We start from the raw sequence: 27,624 nt of genomic DNA, 5'->3' as shown, positions 1-27,624 counted from the left end.
AAAATTTCAAGTCAAGAAAAAGGGCGGAAAAATGAGCCCCCTGCAAAAAAAAAATCTGACCATAAAAAGCTACTATGATGACAGGGAAGATCAAGGCACAAATACAGAAGAAGTCAAACTAGATATAAGCAAAGCCTCAAAGAAAAAACACAAATTGGACACAAGTTCAATAAGAATTTGTAAAAGAGCTAAAAAATGCTTTTCAAAATCAAATAAGACCACAAATGGAAAAAATTAGGCAAAGAAATGAAAGCAAAGGAAGAAAATTATGTAAAGATACAATAAAACTGATGAAAATAACACCTTAAAAAACAGAACTGGCTAACTAGAAAAAGATATGCAAAAATTCACTTATGGAAAAAGAACTTAAAAAACAGAATTGGTCAAATGGAAAGAGGCACAAAAGTTCACTGAAGCAAATAATTATGTAAAAATTAATAATGGGCAAGTGGAAACTAATGATTCCATGAGAAATCAAGAAAAAATAAAGTCAAATTTTACCACAACTGCAGAGAATATAGAATACTTGGGAGTATACCTGCCAAGTAAAACCCAGGGATTGCATGAACACAATTACAAAATATTTTTCACACAAATAAGGGCAGATCTAAACAATTGAAGAAATATTAATTGCTAATAGGTAAACTGAGCTAATATAATAAAAATGACAATTCTACCTAAGATAATTTGCTTATTCAGTGCTACATCAATCAAACTACTAGAGAATTACTTTATAGAGCTGGAAAAAATAATAACAAAATTCAATATAAAGGAAATCAGTTATTAAAAATATAAAGGAAGGTGGCCTAGCAATTCTAGTTTCTGACTAGGTTATGAAGTAATCATCAGAACATTCTGGTACTGGCTAAGAAAATGAGTGATGGACTCATGAGCAAAGAAAAGAGTTTCGGTTCTCCGCATTATTTAACTTAACCAAGAGATCCAAATTCAAGTCTAGACTCAGAGGCTTCCTAGCTATGCAAATGTGAACAAATCATTTAACACCTTAAGGTCTCAGTTTCTCCAACTATAAAATAGATTCAATAATATTCATATGATATAAAAATACTGTCTTAAAACACAATTTAGGGGGCAGCTAGGTGGCACAGTGAATACAGCACCAGCCCTGGAGTCAGGAGGACTTGAGTTCAAATCCGGCCTCAGACACAACACAAAAAACTAGCAGTATGACCTTGGGCAAGTCACTTAACCCCAATTGCCCTGCCTTCCCCCCTCCAAAAAAGCACAAAAAAAAAACCACAATTTAAGTATAAATAATTATTCTTACTGTAAGTAATTTTATTAGCCTGTCCCTGTCTCTTATAATTAATTTACTAGTCTGGATCTGCTTCCTTATTTGTAAAATCAAAAGGTTGTATTGGAAGATCTCCAAGGTCCCTTCCAACTGTAACAGTATATGAATCTATGATTCTAGGTTTCGATAATGGTAATATATCCAACTACTAGCTAATGTGTTTTGTTTAAATGTTAGGGCTTAGTTAAAGAGGAAGTTGAACTAGACTGACCTAGAAGTCCCTTCCAGCTTAAATTCTGTGATTCTGTAATTCAAGGCATCAGTTGTTAAAAAAAATGTAAATAGCAATTCAATTTGAAGTCCTAGAACAAATTTCAGAACTAAAATGGAGTAGAAAAAATAAATTCAAAATTCATATGCATACAAGCCAGGTGGCAGAACAAGAGTTTAAACAGGAATAGAATCAACTCTGATCTCAGCTCCCATGGGCTACCTTCATGCACAACATTTCATTGCACATCAGTTTTACCAACTGTTAGATAAGATGGGTGAAAAGGCATTCTTGCCCAAGTCTTCAACTCATATACTTCCATAAAGGGTTGCTGCAGGAACTCATCAACATAGATCCCAAACTGTGCTAAAGTCCAGCATTGCTCATAGGAAGCTTCACAGAGCCCCAAGGAGAGTAGAAGTGGCGTTGCCCTATCTCTAACCTTCACATGCTCTCTTCTCCAGAACCGTCCCACAAGCTGAGAACATCTCATACAGAAGGAGCAAAAGTAGATGTTCACATGCAGCCAGTCTTAAAATGAGGTTAATTTGTGTTAGCAAACTGTCACTGAGCTTGTCATATCTAATTATTTTTCCCAGTGCATGATTTTCTCCCCTCAAAGAGCGAAATAAATAAATAGGTGGAAGAAACTCTCCAGGTTTGTGTGATAGCTTATCTTTAGAAGTTACTTTGTGGCTAAGTTATTTAAAGGGAAAAGCAAAAACAAAAACATTACAGTACCAAAGGATTTGTTTTCTTTTTGAAGCTGTTGTAGGGAAAAATTCAAGGGCTGGTACTTTATCCTTTATAACCCTAAATTAGTAAGTTGATCCTCTGCACCCAGCATGTTTTTAATGAACTCGGAGATAAAATTTGATAAGTTCATGAAAACAATTAAATTAGCACCACAAGTAAGAGGTGCTAATAGACTCCAGACCTACAAAATTCACACCATGTGATAAACTGAAATGTACAGATCCTGTGGAAAAAAGCAATGTGTGTCAACTACATCATTAATATAGTTATTAATATTCTATTTTCCATTTTAAAGACATCCTTCATATAATAACCCTGTAGATTCCACTATTAAAACAGGTAATAAAAAACACCTTCTCTAGGTTGAATCTACCCATAAATTATTCCTAAGAAATTGGAGTCAAGGGTCAGTTACCTTATACAGTAGCAGAACTTAAGAATCTGGGGAAATCTACTCAAGAAAAAAAAACCTATCAAATTCTACTGGGGATATCATTTTATAATGTTATATAAGAATATATTATGTACAGTACTTTAAGATGGAGTGTCAAAACTTAAAATCATAAGAAATATGCAGGATGTTATTATTTAGAATTTCTGTAGCACTCTACCTCCCCCAACTGCCTTATAGTCACAAATTCCTCACAATAATATTTATGTAATACCTATTTTTTTATGATCAACTCTTTCTCCCCAATGAAAAACCTCAGATGATAGATAGATAGATAAATGATAGCTAGATCTAAACACATATAGATCTATAGATAGAAACATATTTACACACAAATATATACATATACAATGCATATATGTACATATGTGTATGCATATATACATATATTACATATATAGATATATAAACCAACTTTCTTACATGTCTGTTGAATGTCAACTGCCTAAGTTTCCTGATTCTTAAGACTATTATGATATGAGAGAAGTCAAGTTCAATAGGGCTTCTGATGTGCTCACTGAGGTCATGCCTCCAACATAGGGAGAACCATGATTCAGGGTAGATAAAACTACATGGGACTGTGGGTGGCACTGTCTTAAAAGCTGAATTGAGCTGGCCAAAGGAAATGTTTAATCAAAATATTTACTTTGAAAAAAATCTACTCTACTTCACTGGGGTTAGATTTCTGGCATGCAGCCCATCAGTGTGGATTATCACTGTCTGTTTTGCAACCTTCATAGTCAGCCTAGATGACTGGGGCAAGAGCAAAAACAAGTGAGTTTAAGTATAAAGCTCAAAGAATAACAACATGGATAGATACTGGCCAAGGGGACACTTTGGGTGTGGCCCGATGCAGGGTTCAGTATTCCTAGGACGGCTCCCCAAAGTATCTAACAATACAAAGAATACAAGAATCAGCATTAGCATGACCTTGCACACCTACAAATAGCATCCTTGGGAACTTTTCAGGTGCCTCATGATTCAATTCCTCGAGATGTTTCACTGTAAACTCTGATCCAAAATATTTTCACCTGTTTGTTTATCAAAAAGCTAAAAAAGCAGGTGGACATAAGAGAAACTAAAATCTGCAGCCTTGAGGCCACATGTGGCCTTCTAGGTTCTCAAGTGCAGCCCCTTGACTGAGTCCAAACTTCACAGAACAAATCCCCCTTAATAAAAGGATTTGTTCTGTGAATTTGTATTCAGTCAAGGGCCAGCACTTGATGACCTGGAGAGCCACATGTGGCCTCTAGCCACAGGTTCCACACTCCTGGCCAAACCTCAGAAACTATTTAATGCAGTAGAATTTAAAAAACGCTAAATTTATTTAGTTGAGGCTATTTAATGAAATACAATTAAAAAATGCTTCCTTTATTTAGTTAAGGTCTGATTTCAATATAAGATGTTAATTTCCTGAGACAGGCAAAAACATGGGGGGGGGGCATATTTCATTACTGCTTAATCATAGAATTTTACAATTAGAAAGGACCTTCATGGTTAGTTTTTCCATACCTGTCATTTTAGAGATGAGAAAGCTGAGACCCAAAGAGGTTTGTTGTCTTTTAAAATAGTATATTATTTTTTCCTGTTACATATCAAGAAAATTTTTAGCATTCACTTTTTGAAGATTTTGAAATTTTTCTCCTTCTCACCATAGTCCCCTCCCCTCTTCTGAAAATGGTAGGTAGTTTAATATAGTTTATACATGTGCTATCATATAAAACTATTTCCATATTAATCACAGTCTTAAAAGAAAAAACAAAGAAGAAAGTAAAAAAATTTTGCTTCAATCTGCATTCAGAGTTCATCAGTTCTTTATCTGGGTATGGGTAGCATTTTCCTTCATGAGTCCTTTGTACTTGTCTTAGATCATTGTGTTGCTGAGAGAAGCTAAGTCATTCATAGCTGATCACCACACAATGTTGCTAATATAATATAAAATATTTTCCTGGTTCTGCTCATTTCACTTTGCATTAGTTCACGCAAGTCTTTCCAGGTTTTTCTGAAATCTGCCTGTTTATCATTTCTTATTGCACAATAGTTTTCCATTACATTCATATACCATACCTTGTTCAGCCATTCCCCAATTAATAGGCATCCTGTCAATTTCCAATATTTTGCCACAACGAAAAGGGCTACTATAAATATTTTTGTACATGTAGGTCCTCTTTCCTTTTTTAAGGTCTCTTTGTGATACAGATCTAGTAGTGATATTGCTGGATCAAACGGTATGCACAATTTTATAGCCCTTCTGGGCATAGTTCCAAATTGTTCTCCAGGATAGTTGGTTCAGTTCACAACTCCATCAACAATGCATTAGTGCCCCAATTTTCCCACATCTTTTCCAGCATTTATTATTTTCCTTTTCTATCATATTAGTCAATCTGATGGGTGGTACCTGAGGGTTGTTTTAATTTACATTTGTCTAATCAAAAATGATATACAGCACTTCTTCATATGCCTATATATAGCTTTAATTTCTTCATTTGAAAACAATCTTCATATCCTTTGACCATTTATAACTTGGGGAATGGTTTGTATTCTTGTAAATCTGACTCAGTTCTCTATATATTGGAGAAATTAGGCCTTTATAAGAGACATTTATTGTAAAGATTCCCATCTCACTGCTTTCCTAATAATCTTGGTTGCATTGGTTTTGTTTGAATAAAAGCTTTTTCTTTAATATAATCAAAATTATCTATTTTGCATTTTGTAATGCTCTCTATCTCTTGTTTGGTCATGAATTCTTCCCCTCCCCATGATCTGACAGGAAGACTATTCCTTGTTCTTCTAATTTGCTTATGATATCACCCTTTATGTCTATGTCATGCCAAAGGTCTACTGTACCTAACTTTTCCAATATTCTATTTACCTCCTTAGTTTCTTTCTTGCTTATTTTTTTGTTGGATTTATGGAGTTTTGAGAGGGGACAGTTGAGGTCCCCCACTAATATCGTTTTGCTATCTATTTTTTTTCCTGTAATTCACTTAACTTCTCCTTTAAGATTTTATATGCTATACCATTTGGTACATATATGTTGAGTATTGATATTGCTTCATTATCTATGGTACATTTTAGCCAGATGTAATTTCTTTCTTTATCTATTCTGAATAGGTCTATTTTCGTTTTACTTTGATCCAGATTGATACCCTTACTTTTTTTTTTTATTTTACCTGAAGCATAACAGATTCTGCTCCAGCCCCCTACCTTTACTCCGTGTATCTCTCTGCTTCAAGTATGTTTCTTTTAAACAACACATTGTAGGATTCTGGTTTTTACTCCTCTTTCTCATACTTGAATTATTATGTCATTCCCTGAGATTCACCTTATAGCTGTACCCTCTGTCTATGCATATTCCTTCTAGCTGTGCTATTAGTGACACAGTTTTTAAGAATCACAAGTATCATCATCCCATGTAGGGATGTAAATAATTTAGCTCTTTTGAATCCAATATGTTTTCTTTTCCCTTTTATCCAGTTAATGCTTCTCTTGGGTCTTGATATTGGAGGTAAAATTTCTGGTTTAGTTCTGGTCTTCTCCTTATGAAATTTTCCCCCTTTATGCTTAATTTTTCCAGATAAATGATTCTTGGTTGTAGCCTTAGTTCCTTTGCCTTCCAGAATGTCATATTCTATGACCTCTCATCCTTTAATGTTGCAGATGCCACATCCTGTGTAATCCTGATTGTGATTTCATGATATTTGAATTGTCTCTTTTTGACCACTTGTAGTAATTTTTCCTTTACCTGGTAGTTGTGAAATTTGGCTATAATGTTCCTTGGAGTTTTTATTTGGTGATCTCTTTCCTGAGGCCATCAGTGGATTCTTTCAGTGCCTATTTCACTCACTTGTTCCAGGACATCAAGGTAGTTTTTCTTGGTAAGATTCTGTCCACATCCTCCTTTTGATTATGGCTATCAGGTAATCCAGTGATTCTGATATTGTCTTTCCCAGATCTATTTTCCAGGTCAGTTGTTTTTGCCATGAGGTATTTTACATTTTCTTCCATTTTTTTATTCTTTTGAATTTATTTGATCAATTCTTGATATTTCATAGAATCATTAGCTTCCACTTGCCCAATTCTAACTTTTAAGGTGTTGTTTTCCTCTGCTAGCTTTTGTACTTTCTTTCCCATTTGGCCAATTGTTCTCTTTGAGGAGTTGTTTTCTTCGGTAGATTTTTGTATCTCCTTTTCCATTTTGTCAATTCTACTTTTTAAGCAGTTTTCCAAACTAATTACTCTTTTTTCATAATTCCATCACATCGGTATCATTTCTTTTGCCATTTTTTCTTCTACCTCTCTTATATGACTTTTAAGCTCCTTTTTGAACTCCTCCATGAGTTCTTTCTGGTCTTGAAACCATTTCCTATTTTTCTTTTGGGCTTTGCCCACAGGTGTTTTGACGTTGTTGCCCTCTTCTGAGTTTATCTTGGTCTTTCCTGTCACCATTATAACTTTCTATGGTGAGATTACTTTTTTGTTGTTTTTTGTTCATCTTTTTTTTTTTTACCTTTTTACTTTCTTTTAAGTTTGAGCTTTGCACCCAGGAAGGAAGGGCACTGTCTCAAGCTTCTTGTTCCAGTGGCTACGGGTACTAGCTGTTTACCTGGTGTTGTGCTGATGTTGCCCTGAGGCCCTGGGAGGACCGTGATGTCTGGTGCTTATCTGAGAGTGTGGGGTAGGGGATGACTGGTACCGTTAGACACCAAAGGTGTCTGGCAGCTCAGGTGGTGCTGAGCTTGGGTCATAGTGATGGTGTCTGGTATGTTACAAGGTTTGGTGGGGTGTTTCTGCATTTCCCCAGGATTATACTGAAACATGTGGAGATCTGATCACCAGAAGGCATCTGTTTAACTGGGGCTACACTGTAGGACAAGGAGGTTCTCAGTGCTGGAGTCTGATGGTTCCCCTGGCAAGTGGGAGGTGATATGCTAGTGTTGGTGTCTGCCTGCTCTAACACATTGGGCCTCAGGATCTCCTGCTGGTTTGTGGAGGTGCAGCTGGCTGTTGGTTTGCTGGGATGCTTCCTGTCCTTGAATCAGAGGTTTAGTGTCTTAAACCAGCTCACAAATCAAAGTATTATTAAGGGATGTATGAGCTTGTGTGATTTTGACCATGTGGGTTACACGTGTTTACATGGGTCTATCTAGATGTGACTTGGAGGAGAAAAAAGATCTTTCTAGAATGTCCTTCTCCTACCCTTCTCCAAGGGAGAGTTTTATTCCTGCTATAAACGGAAATTAGGAGGTTGGGGCCAGAGAGAGCACAGTTATCAGTCTAGAATTATATCTATCTGCTCCTTTAAATAATATTAATCTAGGGGAAGTAATTTTTTTTTGGTTCAAGCTGCACTCCTGATCACTATCCCTAAATGGGAAATGAGTGTCCCAAGCTATATAATGAAGATTTGACTCCCTTCCCACTTAATGCCAGTTCCAAAATGAACACATATAGCAAATAGCAAATAAACTCATTCATCTAAGGAGAGCAAAATAGAAATTAGATAAAGTGTCCATAGGAGAATATATACCAGACAACACACAGAATAAATAAGCTCTACTGTTGGGAATGAGACAACTCTGTTCAACTAAGAGAGAGAATCTCAGATCTTGCCCAAAAGCAAATTCCCCAAAGTCCTTTGTGTAGCAATCTGGAGACAGGCACATGATTGAAATGCCTGGTCCTTTACATGCTAGATTCTTCCTAGAATCTTCAGATTGACAGGAAGATGGAATAGTGCATTTTTTTCTCTCAAAGCTGAAAGCCAGAAAACCAAAATCTCCCATCTCTTCAGCACTCACCAACTCTGACCCTAACAAAGGCACAGAATACTAAGCAATCAATCTCTCATCAGTGAGAATGCAATTGGTCATGCAATTGGCCCTTTGAGTTAAGGGCTACATTTAAAACTTAATATCTACATAGTATTTAAGAAGTAAATTCTTCACAACAATCCTGTTGTTTCTCATTTGAAGTTGTTTATAACTTAACCCCATACTATTTTTCAGTCCTCTCATATATACAAACCTCTATTTTGTCACCTGTGAAATGGGAATAATAATACAGGGATGTTGTGAGGATCAAATGAGATTTTATATATATATAGCTTAACATGGTACTTGCCACATAGTTGGTACTAAAAGTTATACTCCAGGAGTAAAAGCAGGAACTTGCTTAAGGTCCCATAGCAACCACCCCCAATACCTATAAAATATGACTCTAAACAAATTTTAGAGCTATAGAACCCACAAAGTGACAGAGAGAAACAAATCTCCTGCTGAGGGCAGCCTGGCAGGCCTATAGGAAGGGTCTATCACACCAAGCTGGAGGCTAAGCAGTCCTGCATGAGCCACGCTGTCCCCAAACAGCAAAACAGACTGGCCAGAGCAGACTTCAGGAGAGTGAATCACCAGCAGCTGTAGTGGTTTCCAGACTTCTCAACCCATAAACACCAAAGATAAATTAAAGGGTCAGTAGGGAACTCTGTTGAAACTGGGTGACTGAAGAGCATGGTTTGGCCCTTGCCCCCAGGGTGAGAGGTGGCAGCAGCATGGCAGCTGCAGCTGCTACCACATGGCTACCTCCAGAGCTCCTGGTCTGCAGATCATAGGGGGACCAAGAGACTATTCAGAGGGTAATTGCTCTTGCTTTGAACTTCTTGGAACTGGGTCACAGTCTTGGGCAGTTGTCCTGAGGTGAGAAAAACCAGTGTGCCAGAGCTTGTGGTGGATGTGGAGAGGGCACCATCCTCATAGCTCTGGCAACCGTGAAAACCCCAGCAATTTGGGACACAGCTCTCTCCACTCTAGAAGCAGAGTTCTACCATTGCAAAGAGCTCAAAAGTCAAGTAACTGGCTAGCAAGATGAGCAAGCAGAGGAAGCACAATCAAAATATGGAATCCTTTTTGGGGACAAAAAGGATCAAAACATGGAAACAGAATAAGACAACAAAGTCAAAACTCCTGCATCAAAAGCTTCCAAGAAAAATATGAATTGCTTACAGGGCATGGAGGAGCTCAAAAAGGATTTTGAAAATTAAGTAAGAGAAGTAGAGGAAAAATTGGGAAGAGAAATGAGAATGATGCAAGAAAGTAATGAAAAACGAGTCAACAACCTGACTGAAGAAAATAACACCTTAAAAAATAGACTAACTCAAATGGCAAAAGAGGTCCCAAAAGCCAGTGAGGAGAAGAATGCCTTAAAAAGTCAAACTGGTCAGATGGAAAAGGAATTTCAAAAGCTCACAAAAGAAAATAATTCCTTCAAAATTAGATTGGAGCAAATGGAAGCCAATGACTTTATGAAATATCAAGATGCTATAAAACAAATGAAAAAATAGAAGGCAATGTGAAATATCTCATTGGAAAAACCACTAACCTGGGAAATAGATCCAGGAGAGATAACTGAAAAATTATTGGACTACCTGAAAGCCATGATCAAAAAAAGAGGCTAGAAATCATCCTTCAAGAAATTCTCAAGGAAAAATGCCCTGATATTCTAGAACCAGAGGAAAAAATAGAAATTGAAAGAATTCACCGAAAATCTCTTGAAAAAGATCCCAAAAAGAAAATTCCTAGGAATATCATAGCCAAATCCCAGAGTTCATAGGTCAAGGAGAAAATATTACAAGCTGTCAGGAAGAAACAATTTAGATATTGTGGAAACACAATCAGGATAACAAAAGACCTAGCAGCTTCTACATTAAAGGATCAAAGGGCTGGGAATGTGATATTCCAGAGGTCAAAGGAGCTAGGATTAAAACCAAGAATCACCTACACAGCAAAACTGAGTATAATGCTTCAGGGGAAAATATGGTCATTCAATGAAATAGAAGACTTTCAAGTATTCTTGATGAAAAAACCAGAGCTGAACAGAAAATTTGACTTTCAAATACAAGAAGCAAGAGCAGGTAAACAGGAAAAAGAAATCATAAGGAACTTATTTAAGTTGAACTACTTGCATTCCTCTATGGAAAAATGATAATTTTAACTCATGAGATTTTTCTCAGTATGAGGATAGTTGAAGGGAATATATATGTGTGTGTGTATATGAGAGTATATGTGTATATAAATATAAATGTGAGTATATGTATATGTGTGCACATGTATATATAGACAAAGGGCACAGGATCAGTTGAATAGGAAGGGATGATATCTAAAAAATAAAATCAAGAGGTGAGAGAAGAATATAATGGGAGAAAGAGAAAGGGAGAGATAGAATAGGGTAACTATCTCATATAAAAGAGGCAAGAGAAAACCGTTATAATTCAAAGAGCAGGAAGGTGAAAGGGACTGGGTCAACCTTACTCTCATTAAATTTGGCTTAACAAGGGAATAACATACACTCAATTGGGTATCTCACCCTACAAGAAAGTAGGGGGAAGAGGATAAGATGGGGATGATAGAAGGGAGGGCAGATTGGGAAAGAGGGTAATTAGAAGCACACACTTCCGAAAAGGAACAGGGTCAAAGTAGAAAATAGAATAAGTGGGGGCGGGATAGGATGGAGGGCAATATAGGTAGTCTTTCACAATATAACTTCTATGGAAACATTTTGCATAACAACACATGTACAACCTATATTGAATTGTTTGTCTTCTCAGTGGGGGTCAGTGAGGAGGGAAGAAGGGAAAGAATCTGGAAATCAAAGTTTTAAAAATAAATGTTAAAAAAAAATTTTTTAAGTTATACTTTCCTCTACACTTCCTTCATGGTCCAACCATACAGGCTTACTTGCTTTTCTTCTCACAAAGAAAGTTCCATCTCCTGTTTCTGTGCCTTTGAACTGGTTTTCTTTCTCACTTCAACTTGTTAGAATTCCTTCTTTACATTGACTCATCCTAAGTAACCACATTTGGTAAGGAGCCTTTACTAATCCCCACAACAGCTAGTGCCCTCTAAGGTTACTTTTCTTCTAACTTTGTGCATGTAGATTTTGTCACGTTCATTAAATGTATGTTTCTTGAGGGCAGTGACTATTTTTGCTTCTTCTTTGGATACCCAGCATCTAATACAATGCTTACCACATAATGAGTGTTCAATAAATGCTTGTCAATTGATTGACTGGTATGCTAATATGTTTTGCTGTTGTTTAGTCATTTTTCAGTCATGTCAAACTCTTTGTGGCCCCTTGGGGGTTTTCTTGGCAAAGACATTGGAATAGTTCGCCATTTCCTTCTCCAGCAAATTTTATAGATGAGAAAGCTGAGACAAAGAGGCTTAAATGGCTTGCCCAGGAACATATAGCTAGTAAGTGTCTGAGAGTAGATTCGAACTCAGGAAGAGAAGTCTTCCTGACTCCAGGCCTGGCACTCTATCCATTGTGCCACTACTTGTCCCTGGTAATATATAGCCAACAGTGTCCAGTGAGGATTCACCACACCTTATATATTGTTTTATTTTTTTACTCTATTTTTTTTTCAGATTTCGTTTCCTGAGAGATAAGAGTCTTCTCTGAGAAGCCCTGGGCTGCTCACTCCATATATTTCAAAAATCCTATACATGAGTCAGACCTATAAGCTGTACAAGAGCACAGCTGGTTTGGCCAGCTATCTCAAATAGGACCCTAGAAGCAGAAGATTAACTTAAATTTGACACATCTTCCTTATTTTCCCAGTAGGAATCAAATCAGTGTCTGATATTTGGTTATAACTGAATCATCTCCGTGTCAGATGCAGGCCTACTATAATGGAAAACTGCTAAGCATCACCTTTCTAAAAACCCTGTGTTCCAAAACACCAACACCTATTACTTTCCTTTGGTCAAAAGAGTAAATCAGTTTCAGGGACAAATTGGTCTTTAAAGCATCTCTTCTGGGATGAATCAAATCATGTACTATTAATCCCATTTTAAGAAGAAATAAAGTAACAATGAGGTGACTCAATCAATTCACACTTATTAAATATCTACTGTGTGCCAGGTACTATATTAAGCACTGGGAATACAAAGAGCAAAAAATAATATAATAATAACAAATTTCTGATCTCAAGGAGCTCACATTCTAATCACAGACAACATGCAATATGATCATCGTAGATAAATGTAGATATGATAAACTGAGGGTAATCACAGAGGGAATTTGCTAAGATTAAGGAAGACTAGGAAATGCTCCTTTTAGAAAGTGGGATTTTAGCTGAGATTTGAAGGAAGCCAGGGAAGCTCAGAGGTAGAGAAAGAGAGAGCATTCCTAGAAAATGCTTGGAGTCAGGAGATGGAGTGTCTTGTGCAAGGAACAGCAAGGAGACTTGTGTGGGTGATTGCTGGGAATGCAGAGAGGAATAAAGTGTAAGATGACTGGAAAAATCAGTAAGGGACCAGGTTGGGAAGGGCTTTGAAAACCAAAAAAGGGATCTTACATTCGAACCTGAAGATAATAGGAAGCCACTTGTATTTTAATTGACTAGAGGGATGATATAGTCAGTCGTGTTTTGGGAGAATAATTTGACAGCTGAGTGGAGGATGGATTGGAGTGGGGAGAGACTTGTGGCAAGGAGACCAGCCAGTCAGCTATTGTAATAGTCCAAGCATTAGATGATGAAGGCCTGTACCACAGTGCTAGCAGTGTCAGAAAAGAGAAGAGGACATATATAAAAGATGTTATAAAAGTAAAAATAATAGGACTTGACCATTGATTGGATATGGAGAATGAGAGATGATGAGGGGTTGACTGGAAAGATGGCGTTATCCTTGACAATAATAGAAAATTTAGAAAGGGGGTAGATATAGGAGGAAAGATAATGAATTCCATTTTGGACACATTGAATTTAAGAGCCAATAGTAATAACCTTGTTTTGTTGTGGGTTTTTTTTATTTCTAGTACTGGTATTTGTCAGCTGAACAACATTGTATGGTATAAAGGGTACTGGGTCTGGAGTCAGAGGATCTGAATTCAAAATACCTTGTATGACCTTTGGCAAGTTACTTAAGCCTCTGAGTCACAGTTTCTTCATCTGTAAAATAAAGTGATAGAGGTCCCTTCCATCTCTCATCTTAGGAATTGAAAGTACAGGACCTCCTTGTTTTCATATAACAGCTGCAAATCCATGTTACTGCATTTTAGTATATACTTAAAAAGAACGATTATACTCATAAAATGTTATCTTTTCTTCAAAGCAGCTGTGATAACTCTTTAAATTATCAAATCTTCAAATAATAACAGCCACTTCATGAAATATTTTAACTATGTTCAATCACAACCTTTCACTTTACACAATACCACTATTGACAATCTCAATTGCATAAAGCCTACTATGGATCTATACCATGATTTAATCGAAAAGGTTTTCAAAATTTACATTTCTTGCACTGGCAATAGAGTGCTATTGTGACCACCAAGTTAAAAAGACAATTGATCAAGCTTACTGTGTTCTTCTTTAGAAGGGTCTTTTCTCCCTTGAATTAGCCTTAATGAGAAGTATTAGCTATGTGAATCTCCACACCTGGAGAATTAAAGAAATCCCTTTACATATATAGGATTTAATATGTAGGCTGTATGATAGACTTTCTAAAGGAGTGGTGATTCTTGCATTCAAACAGAGGTCAGCAAATAAATTTAGAGTGCTGGGGTATTCGAGTTCTGCTTTTTAAAAGATGAGCTGTTCTGATGATCAGAGATTTTCATTTCCCAGCACCACCACCAGTATTCACATATGCAAACATGTACGTACACCTTTCTTGCCACTTCCATACTGATTATTTTGAGCTCTAGTAACCAGTGGTATATATCTCTTCTTTATTATATTCACCACCCACACTAATTTTTCCTACACCAAGGCATATGTGCATTCATGCAGGCACACACCTAGATAGGCAGGAGACAGAGAGACAACATGAGTGCGCACTCGCGCACACACACACGTATATTACTGCCCAACGGATACTTATTTCACCTTGAATAGACTTCCTCAACAAAGTCCTTTCATTTTAGTCTTTCACATTAAACATTAAAAACCAGAAAGGAATTTCAAATCTTATTTTTCTTCATTAGTAGAACACAAACTGCTAATTAAAAAAGATTTCTTTTACTAAATGATTAGTTCTTATGTCTGTTTTAACACTTGAAAGGTTACAGCTTCCGGAAATGAAGAAGAGGCTTTAATTAAAGAATGAATTATTGAATACTCAATTTTAATTGATGTTACCCTGTGCTATTATTTTGCATGTTTATAGATATTTTATGTGAAACTGTAATCGGGATAACCAAAGGGAGAGACATTGACTAGTGAGGCTAAGAAAGAGAGGGCTGCAGTCTGATCACATTCAACCATTTAAGTTCAAGAATCATCTGAAGTGTGGTTTCCATGACAACAAATCACTAATTGCTAACATAAAATAAAGTAAAAATCAACCTTGACTGAATTTGGCAGTTACATGTAGGTGGGGAGGGGAAAAAGCCTTAAAAAAAAAAAGGGCAAGGACATTTTTTTGGTAGGAGGTCCCTCAAGTTCACTTTCCAGAAAGAGGGCAGCTGTCTAGTCATGGGGTTAATTCTGCTCTGACAAAAGTGTCAGCCTAAAGCAGTCATCACTGGTGCTGCTTTGATTGTAAAACACCTACCTTCTACAAAACAGGGGAGACGGTTGTGATGAGGGGCTGAAGGATTTTTGTGTCCTCAAGCTACAGAACAGCAAACTGCTGAGGTAAATGAATGAGCTAAAGAAAAACTACCAGATTTGAACATCAATTACGGGAAGAAGAAAGGCAAGGCAATTGAAAGGGAGGAAAGGTGAGTTAAATCGGCCACCTTCCATGGGGTTAATCTTCCATGCTAACTCACCAGGAAAAGATTCCTGGTTCCTCTGCCTAGTAGATTTAACAAACAAACAAACAATCCCCTTTGAGAGAGAGGAACCTGTTCAAGAGACACAATGGTACCATTCAAAATTCACCGATTTATGAACTACAGCATATCATTTGTAAAAATTGCTTCAGCTCGAGTTACCTTTCACCAGCTCCATAAGTCTACTCACTGGGTCACTAGGAGTGAACAAGAACATTTTGATAAATTCGGTTTCCATGACGATGAATTAACCAGTGAAAAGGGGGAGGTGTTGAAAGATCTGTGTTCTGTAGAATACTCTCAAATGTTTGCCTGTTTTCATTTTTAGCCATTTAGTTCTCATGGCTCCGTTCCAGGGCTCTTTAATTTGCCTGTAGCTGTTTTTTCCTACACAGATTACAGGAGTAATTCATCAGTGAATGTTTCACTCTGTGGTCCCATCTAATGTAAGGGAATATAAAAATGAATTTTTCCAATTATGCCTTTTTGTTTGTTTAGAAAGAATGTAGTAAGCCTTTTTTTCTTTTGTTCCTCACAACCTAGCTTTAGTGTTCTTAATCTCCCTTATTTATTGTCCATTACCTTTCTCAAAATTACAATTGCAACTTGCAAGATGTTAGGATTTGCTATTAAATACCAACAAAGCCCCTAAAGACAATGACTTTGAATTGAGTGGACAGGAACCCCAGAGGGATAAGTAAAAGGAGGGGAAGCACATTATACTGTGTAGGCCCACTGCCTGTTACATCAATATGAATGGTTCAGAGAAAAATTAAGAAAGCAAATAGTGTCTTCCTCCTTACTGAACTGCCATTTTAAAATGGCTTATTTATATACAAGGAAACTTGTTTGTGTTATTTCTGCATTTATCCATTCCCTGAACTTGATGCTGAAATGTACTATTTCCTAGAGGAAAAGAGGGAACAAACTATAAATGAGTGCTAGTGTTGTCTTGAAATTGATGGAAATAATAAAAAAAAAAAAGAAAGAAAAAACACCAGTCTATTTACACCAGTAAAAATGGATACACTATTCTCTTGAAATATTACATTTCCCCCCTTGACTTTGTAGAAATGTGGACAAGGGCTAAAGAGAGCTGTCCTACCGGATAAACTTTTCCAATCCCACTTCAGAACTATGTCTGCACCAGCAGCCAGTCTGACTGCATTTAAACAACAGTAACAAAAGTCGGTCCCATCAAATTGCTGTTTCCGTTTCGCTTTGTTCACCTACATGATTCCAGCCCAAATAAAGAGTTTCATTGAATTTTTCACTTTTCAACTGACTGGGCACTGTAAAGACACAGCCTTACATTGCTGCTGACATTATTTGACAACTGGCGGTCCTTTCAATGTTCCAAGGAGGAAGAGTTCTGTAAGAGATGCCCTGAATTGCTTACTGCTCACTCACATCCTTAGCAGGCCCCAAACTAAAAGACTAAGCAGCTAATTATTCTGAAATAAGAAAGAAGGTAATCAAGAACTTTTGGTTCAAGGAAAATGAGAAAGGGGTTAGGGGTTCAAGAAGGAAGAAGAAGAAGCATTTAGTTATTTCTTAAGCAAACTTATATGCCAAGCCTAACTGCTTTTTCAGAATTTCAATAAATAATAATGAAAGAGTATTTTTCTGTTAAGAAATGCTCTTAAAGATTACACTTGCTCTGAGAGCTTAATTTCCCTACCAAGTACCCAGGAAACTTCCAATTTGAAAAGAATATGGTAATTCTTTTTCTCTCCCTCTTTATCACATATAAGCACACAAAATATTATTAATATTGGTGGATCCCAGAGAATGTACATGATTGAAAATCAAAGTAATTGTTTTAATGAATGAGATCTGGTTGTTTTGCAGCATGTTGCTACAGAAGATTAGAAGAGAAAACCTCAGTATGCTAAATACTAAATGCACTGAATCAGGAGGCCTGAGTTTTTCCATCTTGATTTTAAATAGTAAGGGCAGTCCTGTCAGACAGTTGACTGGATGTGGACAAGGAGAAGTCTAATGACTTCTTTTGTTCATCTGCCATGTGGAACTACTTCAGCACTCTTATCAGGCATGTGAATTCTGGCTGTTAATAGCTCCAGGTTTCCACTCTGGGAGCTGAGGTACTAAAGCAGGTAACATGCACTCAGTCCCCATTGATATTAATGGTGGGAGATCAGTCAGCAAATCGTTGTCTGAAAAGGCCCGACAGGAAGCAGATATTTCCACACTCAGGTGACCTGCTGTTGCCACCACACACTGCTCCAGTCATTTCTTGTTCGTGTTAATAGCACAGGTGAGACATGGATAATAAACCATTTCTCTCAAACCTGTGGATTGTGTGGAAGTGTCACAAAAATACAGTGGAGTTGAGGGGCAGATTATTAAAAACAAGAGGAATAATGACTTTTCAATCCACCTCCATCAAGCTCTACATCCTTAAAAGGTCAGTTAGTTCTGTAATAGACCAAGTTGGGCCTTGACTAAACAGAAAACAACTACAAAGCTGGTTTCCTCTTTTCTCTTGTTATTGTTGTTGTTAAATATCTACCCATTATTTTGTAGAGCAATAGGTCCCAAATGTCAACAGATGAAATTTTACCTTATATTTAAATGATTTAGTCAACCATAATGAACTTGAGCCAATAATTCACAATAGAGTAATAGCACATAATATTTAAATTCATTTTGTGCTAATTAATGTGTGTGTGTACTAGCTTTTCACTTAGACCATGCATACTATATATTTGTATGTCAATTCAACTATTATATGAACATGCTTGTAAAGATTTGTATATCAGCTCAACTATTTATATGAAAATGTTTACATAGAGATCTAAAGTTCAGGCTATTCTAGTTTTTTGCAAAGGGTATTCCTGAAAATGCATGTAAATTGATCTTTGTAGATAAAATCATATTTTTCTTGTACTACCTGTTTATTCCTCCACTAAAATTCTATTCTGATGCTTCATTGAGATATGGAGATAGCACTCCTGGGTACTTGAGACTATGGCTGCAGGTCCCAAGCTTTAGTGGGAGCTATTAAACTTGTGAGGTTTTGAATATTTGCCTGAAAATAGACTATGTGTCTTCTACACATTGACCAACTTAGCTAGCTAAAGAGGCTCAAGTTGACTTCATGGGGATGAATTTGTTAGCCTCAGCAACATTTAAAGATTACCTGCTAAGTATGATAATAGATGTATAGTGCTCTAAGGTTTGCAAAGTGCTTTAGAGTGGGTGTCCCATAACTACAGTGTTAAGCTAAACTTGCACTAAGACTTTCAAGATGCCCGATATACCATTTTTTTGTATTTGATTTTCACAATAACCCGGTAAGTTAGGTACTAGAGGCATTATGGCCATTTTATGGAGAAGGGAAGTGAAGCTGGAAACAAATAAATGACTCTCTTTTAGTCACACAGCCAGCCAGCACCTGAGGAGTGATTCCAACCTCAGCCTCCCCTGACTCCAGGTCAAGTGTCAATTTCCACTAAGTCATACAGCATTAAAGAGGTTGAAATGTACATCAGTGGAGGGAGTATTCACATCAATGAAATCACAGATCCTTAAGAGATTGAAGTTTATAAAGATTCCATCATTTGTAAGATTAAGTTATTAAATTATATAGTTTGATTTTTTTTCCTTTTCTTTCCTACAGCATCTAGCACAATGCTTTCCACTCAGTGTTTGTTGAATTGAAAACGAGCATGCAGTAAATGTCTTTTTAATTAAGCACATTTTGTGTAACATGAATAACTACCTCAGGATATTTTTTTCTTTACTATCTTTGTTTTTCTTAAAATGCAACGTCTGTATTATGCAAAGGTAAAAAGTCAAACTTTTTAAAAACTTAAACTGAAGTGCTCTTCCCTTGGAGATGATGCTAAAAGGTATAAAAAATATTGATTATGGGACAATACTATCACTCTAGATGAGACAGAGTAACAGGATGAAGCATATGGATAGACTGCACATCCCTCCTGAGTTTGCAGGACCCAATTCCCCAACGTTTCATGGCAATTAGATGATGCAGTAGATAGAGCACTGGTTCTGAATTCAGGAAAACCTGAGTTCATATCCAGCTTTAGAGACTTACAACATGTGTGACCATGGGAAAGTCACTTAACTTCTCTCCATGTCAGTTTCTTAAAATATAAAATGGTGATAATAGCACCTGTCACCCAGGATTAAATGAGATAATATTTATAAAGCACCTGGAAATCCTTGAAAATCTACATAAGTTCCAGTTATTATTATTATAGAAAGATTATTATGTCATGGTTCTTTTATGAACCTAGACCACCATTTTGTCTGGATAATTCAACATCTACTGCCAAATATAAAGATGCTCCTGGTGTCAAAAGTAGCTGATACACCACTCTCTCTCCTCAGTACTGGTATTGAAGAGATAGATTTTTGGCCCCTGTTGCAAGAATGTCAAATTTTTAAGATATAATTCAGCTAATGACTGAGTGGGTCCATCTATATTATTCTGGGTCCATCTATAGCTTGTCCAGATATATATGATGCTGAACTAATTCAAAAGACTTCCCATAGCAATATATCATTTCACTGCATAGTTTCATTTCAGACAAGAATTGAAACAAATCGTATATTGTTGGTACAAACCTAAGATTGTGTGAATAAACCATAATGTAACACCAAACATCTAGTTGGAAAATAAGAAAATAATAATATATGTATTTCCAATTGTTCACCCATTGGTATAATGCAGAAAGAATGTGCAAATGATGAAGTTTTTCAGTTCTCATTCAAATGTAGATGTCATGTTGACAAAAAACTCTAAAATTCATTTTGTCCTTATTTCTTTAAGTGTAGACAAAGTACAACTGAGGTAGTGGAAATGAGGAGATGATTTGGGCCAGTAAGAAAGCTTCCCAAAAGACAATTGCCAGATCTGCTTTTAAAGAAATCTCATCAGTATTAAAAAAAATCAGTAAAGCCTGACTTCAATAACTGGCATTAGGTCTGCCATAATGCCAAAGTCAATAGTTCTTCTTGTATCAGTGTGATAGTTTAAGCACTGCTTCAGGCCCATGCTAAACTTGAACATGGGATCAAAGAGATAACAGTAATGTGACTACATTGCTTTCACTTTATAGTCTGAAACTCTCAGAATATCTCCACTCATTCAATTGTTGGTGACATGGCATTGATTGTTTTGAATAATCTTTTCTATCAATGTGTTTAGTGTTTTTACCTTTCAGGACTTTCTTCAAGGAAGTTGACACCTAAGCTGATTAAGTGTCTGTGTGTATCTTATAGGTATCTAGAGAGCCTGGAAAACATTGCACAGATCTTGATATGCATGCAGGCACACAGATTCTGATATCTGAAGCAAAATTATTATGGGGCTCAGGAGTCTGAATTCTTAATAATAATATTATTGATAATAATAACTCATTTGTGTAGGGCTTTAAGGTACATAATGGGCAGAAATGAGATAATCTGCATACATTAACCCAAACTAACATTGAAATTTTTGGAACCACAGGACTGGAAATATAAATATCATAACTCCTATTAACTCAGCAGTTTGCCTAATAAAATATACCTTTGCTTTTTTTTCCATAGTACCTATGATTTCAACAGTAAAAGGAATCTCTGGTGAAGAGCTCTTTCTACCAATGCATATTAACGTTTTCTGTATAATTTATAGTCTTAGCAAGGTGCGAGGGGCATCAAAAGGTTAAGTGATTTATCCAGATTACCAAGACAGTATTAGTCAGAGACAGAACTTAAACTCAGGTCTTCCTGACTCCAAAGTCAGCTCTCTAGTTTGCCATACTGCTTCTCTTTTCATCTTCATAGCTTCAATAAATAAATAGGGGTGGGTGATAGATACACCATCTTACAAATGATGAAACTGAAATGTAGAAAGCTCCGACTAGACTAAGGCTACATACACATGCAGGGAAAAACCTAGGAACAGAACCAAGGAATCATGACTCCCAGGTCATTGTCAATGAAGGATGTTTACAGAGGTCAGTTCAATACAATCAAGACCAAAACAAACAAAAAAAAACATGATTATTAATAAACCAGGAGATTTTGACAATGTAGTGAATTAATCTGCGTAATTAAAATCCAAATGGTTCTCTTTTTCCTTAATTCTGAACAATCAAAAAAGGAAGATTAACTATCTGCTTCTATTTGTTCTGTGTGGGCATGACCAATGCTGCTTCCAGCTTGGGGGAAAGCCCTTTTTTGCCATAAAGCTGCTGTTAAATGCACAGAGTAGGGAAAGGGGAGAAGAAACATTTTATCTGTACAGTGAAAGGGTTGTAATGGACTGAAATTATGTGCATAAATCACCTTGTAAATTCAGGGCCCCACCACTCTTCCTACACAAAAAAGGGGGTTTGTTTTTGTTGTTACCTCAAATAGGGACAGATATTGGCCCAGCTCATGAAAAGTATGGAAGACTGAGGGAGTAAATGATAGCCAAAAAAAACCTGGATATTTTTCATGGTTGTCAATATCCAAAGGTAAGCTGCTCTTATTGGTGGCTTCTTGGCTCTTTTTTTTGTGGGGATATGTTCCAAGTTGTCTGGAACAAGTAAGGGTTTTGCTATCTTATTCACCATTTGAAGGAAATCTTCATCTGATTCTGAGATCAGGTCATCTGAGTCCAGGTGGGAACCAAATAATTTCAAGACTGAAGTCTTATAAAAGGACTATGACATTAAGTGGTAATGCAGACTCTTTTATTCTTGAAATATTTATACTCATTTGTATCTTCCAAAGCCCTTTTCTCTTCTGTGAACTTCTGGAAAAATAAATCTTTTTCACAAACATTTAAGTGCATACAATATGCATGCAGGCACACCAATTCTAATACTGAAGCAACATGTAGTCTAATCTGAATTTAGGAATTAGGGCATTGCTCCTAGAATAAACAGGAAGGGATAGAATTAAGTATATGCTGAGTATTCAAAGACAGACATGACAAAGGTCCTTTTTTAAAGGAATTTAGATTTTAATAAGGGAAACTGACATGAACAAAAATGTTGTCCTTATGTCAAAGGTTCACACATGACATAAGAATGTAGAAAACATTTTGGAGGGATCTATAGCTTCTTTATTAACTTTACCTATACATTCTGGGAACTTTACTCTCTGACACTACTCAGGGAATGCCCTGGCCTCTCACCTCCACCTCCTGGTTTCCTTGGATTCCTTTAAGACTCAGACTAAGTCCTATCTTCTGCAGAAGGCTTTTCCCAGTCCCCACATCTACTAGTTCCTTTTTATTTCAAATGGCTTTCCATCTCCTCTGTATGCATCTTGTATGTGTCTAATTATATTCACATCTAGTCTTCCCCATTCAAATGCACATTCCTTGAGATCAAGGACTGGTTTTGCTTTTCTTTGTATAGAAGCACTTAGAGTGCCTGCCACATAGTAAATACTCAATGTTTCTGCAACATTCTTGTTGACCAACTGACACTAATTCAACTCTCAAGCACGTGGTCCATAGAAGTCAGAGAATGAACTGATTTACTTACTGGTCAAAGAGAAGAAATGAAGCCTACAACAAAACTCAAGGAAGAATAGCGATGCCCACCCAAAGACCCCTATAACCTTGGTTATTTACAATAATGCACTCATTGGGCTCCTAGCAGGTATTGCATCTAGGGAAGCATCTTAAGACACATTTTCCACTGAGGCTTTTCACAGCTTCAGTAGAGGTGGCCTATGGGCACCACTCATCATTTTATGTCCTTACAGTTTGCCCATCATTCTTAACTGTGGCACTCTGACTGGAGTTCTTTTTCTACAAATAGCTCCCATTCTTTTGGAAGAAAGAGAAGCAGAGCAAGCACAGAATCTGTCTGTGAAAGGTAAATGAGATATAGGATAACAACTTGAGATGCTAAGGTCAAGAGAAGGAAGCGGATTTTTTTTTATTTTTGGAGGGCAATTGGGGTTAAGTGACTTGCCTAAGGTCACATGGCTAGTTAAGTGTTACGTGTCTGAGGCCAGATTTGAACTCAGGTCCTCCTGACTCCAGGGCGGATGCTCTATTCACTGCACCACCTAGCCACCCCTTTGGGGGTGTTTTTTTAAAGATTGCAGAGACCTGGTTTGTAGGGAAACTCCTAGAATAAACAGGAATGAATAGAATCAAGGGTATAAGTATAGGAACTGGTCTTGGAAAAGAGAAGAGTCACTTCTTCCTCTGAGAAAAGAAAGAAGATAATGATTAAGTACTAGTATTTGAGCTGTAGAACATATGAGATGAAGGAATTCATCCTGGTGCATGTGAGGGGTAGGGGGTCAATTTTGTCCATAGAAGAGAAAGTGATATCCTCCACTGAGAGGGAAGGTAAAGAGATTTGTAAGTTAATTGCTTGATTGAGTTATGAAGGGAAAGTTTAAATAATTTACCATAGTTAATGTGACAGAGTCCATCTGAGAAGAGGAAAAGAATTATAGTGCACCAATAAGGACTAAGTTCAGATAGACTACATAAATTGGCAGTGGACCTAGTTGATAAGGTTGTATAACTTACTTCCAAAGCATTAAGTAGCATGTTAGTAGCAGCAGAAAAGGTAAATGATGGACATTACCAGAGTTGGGAAAGAGAACATATTAATTGTCTACTGTGTGCCATATACTATACCAAGAACTAGGGATACAAATATAAGCAAGCAATAAACTTACACTATAATTAGTGAGCATAACACTTGAGGGGAGGGAGTTAAATTCATGGCATGGAAATGGGCATAAAATTATATATGTTTATATATATACATGTATATACATATGTGTGCATGTATGGAAATATATATGTGTGTGACTAGATGTATATTGAAATTTCCAAATAGGAGATCAGTGATTGGAATAGAGAAGAAAACTACAAGTCAGATACTGAACTCCTTGAGAAATAAGACAGGGTAATCTGAAGCACCAAGAAATAGCTAAAATATTAATCTGCATAGGGTAACATAAATGGAAGAAATGAGCCTTGAGGGATGAGAGGGTCTTAAGTGATATTATGTCTAGAATGTCCGGAAGTGGCAGTAAGGATCAAGGAATATTAGCCTACTCTTCTTTCTTCCACTGTCATAGCTGCACCCTTCCAATTGTACCTCCAGCTCCTATCTTGGAGACATGCTGTCTTGGGGTCAAGCCATCCAGCTAGCCTAAGCACCTGACCATTGTTCATTGCCAATTTCCTACCACAAAGCTATTGTATGTATTCTGCCCATTCCCAGTACTTTCCATTTATTTTTGTGAGAAAAGTAGTTAAATCAATATTGCCATTATTTCCAAAAAGGGCATGTTGATCAATTGTAGTACGATGCCACTCACCAACCCTGTGACTTCCCAGACTAAAACACCCTTTCTTGGCCACCAATCCCCATATTTGTTATCTTCCCATTTGAATGCAAGTTCACTGAGAGTAGGAACTATCTTGATTTTGTATTTATTCCCTCCCTGGAGGGCATAAAATGCCTGGAACATAGAGTCCTTAATCAATACTTTTTAAGTTCATTAATGCATTTGTTATCCATTCCTGACTTTCCTTTCATTGACTAGACAAGGCTAACATAAAGGGCTAGGGCTTTCCAATCCCCTAAGAGATTGTTATTCACTTTTTCTGCCACTTGGGTAAATCACAGTTAGAGACTGTGCACAAGGCACAAGACTGGATGATGTGGAAGATCCTTTCTAGCTCTAAATCCAATGACCATGCTTTAGTTGTTTCTCCTAGCTTCTAGCACATCTATTTATCCATGTAGGCACTTAATAAACATTTGCTAAATTAATACATGGGTAGATTAATTTTGTGTCCCCCCCACAGCTATCATGAACATTGATATGCTTTTTCATTAGCCAGAAAGTGAATAGTCTTGCTTTTACAGCTTTCTTTATCTAATATGAATACATAGCAATGGTATATTCAAAGTGATGTTTCTATGTTTTTCAGACCAAATTGTGAGAAAGGGAAAGTTAAGCTATGTCTTTGTTTCCTTGAATTTGGGGGGAAAATTGGGGGTTTTTTCCTCTTTCACTTAGGAATGAAAAGCATAACTAAGGATCCTACCTCCCTCTTATCCATAGTATACTCATTTGAATAATAAACACACAATCTTTACAAAAGTTATCAAGCATCCCTAAAGGCTCCATAAGCACCAAATTTATTTACAATAATTACTTTGTCTTAATGTTATCCAAGTTAATTTTGAATTGCAGCAAATCTAGCAATTTAAGACATTTCAGAAATTTTCATTTGTATTATTGGCAACTAGGGATATAACCATGTGACTCTAAGCTCACATTCTTATGTTTAGGGTTCTTTATTTTAATCAAGTAAGCCAAGCACCCACTGTCCCTTCCTAGCTGTTCAATTGCTTAGGGGATGTCATGATGAATATTCCTTTGATTAAGACCTGAATAGGTCAGTCACTTAAAAAATAATTTGATACAGTGACCTCTAGGACCCAACCCCATCTGTTGATTAACTTTAGCCTCAAGATATTCATTGTAGTTACACACAAAAATAAAACTTTAATAAACTATTCACAAATTGAATCACGGAAGAAATTTACTCATCCTCCACACTACCCCTCTTTTCTCTCCACAAAGGAATAGCTGGCTGGTAGCTATTTCAGGCAAGGGTTCATGGGTTCTTAGTACTTTGATAGCATCAAAGGCTCAAGATCTGCTCTTTAGTTTCTCAAGTTCAGAACCTTGATCACTTTACTCAATGATAATAAGCCCCTTGGAGATTTGTGGTAGCTAAATATGCAAGAGACATGTTTGTAAACAAGAATGTCAGCTTATTGATTTATACTGAAATGTATAAGTATTACTTCAGACTTCAAGGATCTATGATTTTACAGATGTGGGCATTCATTCACTAATACATATCATAACTCTTCAGTCTTCTGCATGCTACCCAGTTTCTTTAAATGATTTTCATGTGATATGGGCTGAAGGTCCTTCATCATCCTGGCTGTTTTTCCTCTAAACACTCTCCAACTTATCAATGTCCTTCTTAAATTGTAACAGAGGCAAAGACAGATTCCCTCAATCAATCCATTGAAGCTGATATCCCTTAAAGTTGATATCCAACCATGAATGGCCATATTTTGAGCTTGGTTACTCAATAACATCAAAGTCCATCTAACTATACTTTCATCTACCTCATATCCCTCCATATTTTCCACAAAGGTATCTGGAAATGCTTTGTTACATGGTTTATCTATCTCCAAGTATAGTAAGTATTCTGATCTTCCAGTACACTAAATCAGTGTCATGAAATTCATATTCAAGTATGCACTAGGTCTCCCCTTACTGTTATACCAAAGATTCACATCCCAAAAATAACTAAAAGTGATTTGAAAAGGGGAAATTAAGGCATATTGTAAAAGACAAAATTATACATATGTATATAATGTATATACACACATATATATATACACATATGCATGTATGTATAGCTTTTCATCAATGTTCTCTTTGTTTGCAGTTACAATGTGTAACACTGTGTACATGGTTCCTAATGTCCTTATATAAATTCTCCTTTAGATTACGAATCATTGCCAGGATAGGATTTACCAGCCCCATATTTGTCTTATTTCTCGTGACTTGGTCATTGTCTTCCAGTCACACTCACACAAAGTCTCTCAATGTGAAATTGTGTTCTCCTAATTCTTTACAATGATCAAACCTTTATCTATTCTCTCCCCACCAATCCAAACATTCCTTGTAAAACACTAGTTCTCCATTCATGCTCCTTTTAATACTTCCAGAGTAATTTATCAACCACCAATGAACAGCACCAACTCTGACCATTTCCTAATGCCTTTAACATGGAGACTAGTGAACATCTGCTTCCCCTTGCAGCTTAAAGCATACAGCATATTCTGCTTTACCACTTGATCCTATAGAACCCTTAGCATATGACATCTTGTCACAAAAGAAAATACAATTAGCCCACTTCTTAGCCCATTCTTGGTGAATCCATTGCAGCTCTGCCTCTGATTGATCCCTGCATCACTACATGTTCACAAGCCACCCCTTTAATAATTAATTTTAAAACCTCAGGAATTTAGAATTCAGTCTTACCAGTCTATAGTATAAAGACCCTTCCCT

The sequence above is a fragment of the Petaurus breviceps genome, unplaced genomic scaffold, assembly GCF_028583685.1.
Source record: "Petaurus breviceps papuanus isolate PSGF00001 unplaced genomic scaffold, PetGlider_PUasm1.0 90769, whole genome shotgun sequence".
Taxonomy (NCBI): Eukaryota; Metazoa; Chordata; class Mammalia; order Diprotodontia; family Petauridae; genus Petaurus; species Petaurus breviceps.
This window is presented reverse-complemented; position numbering follows the sequence as displayed.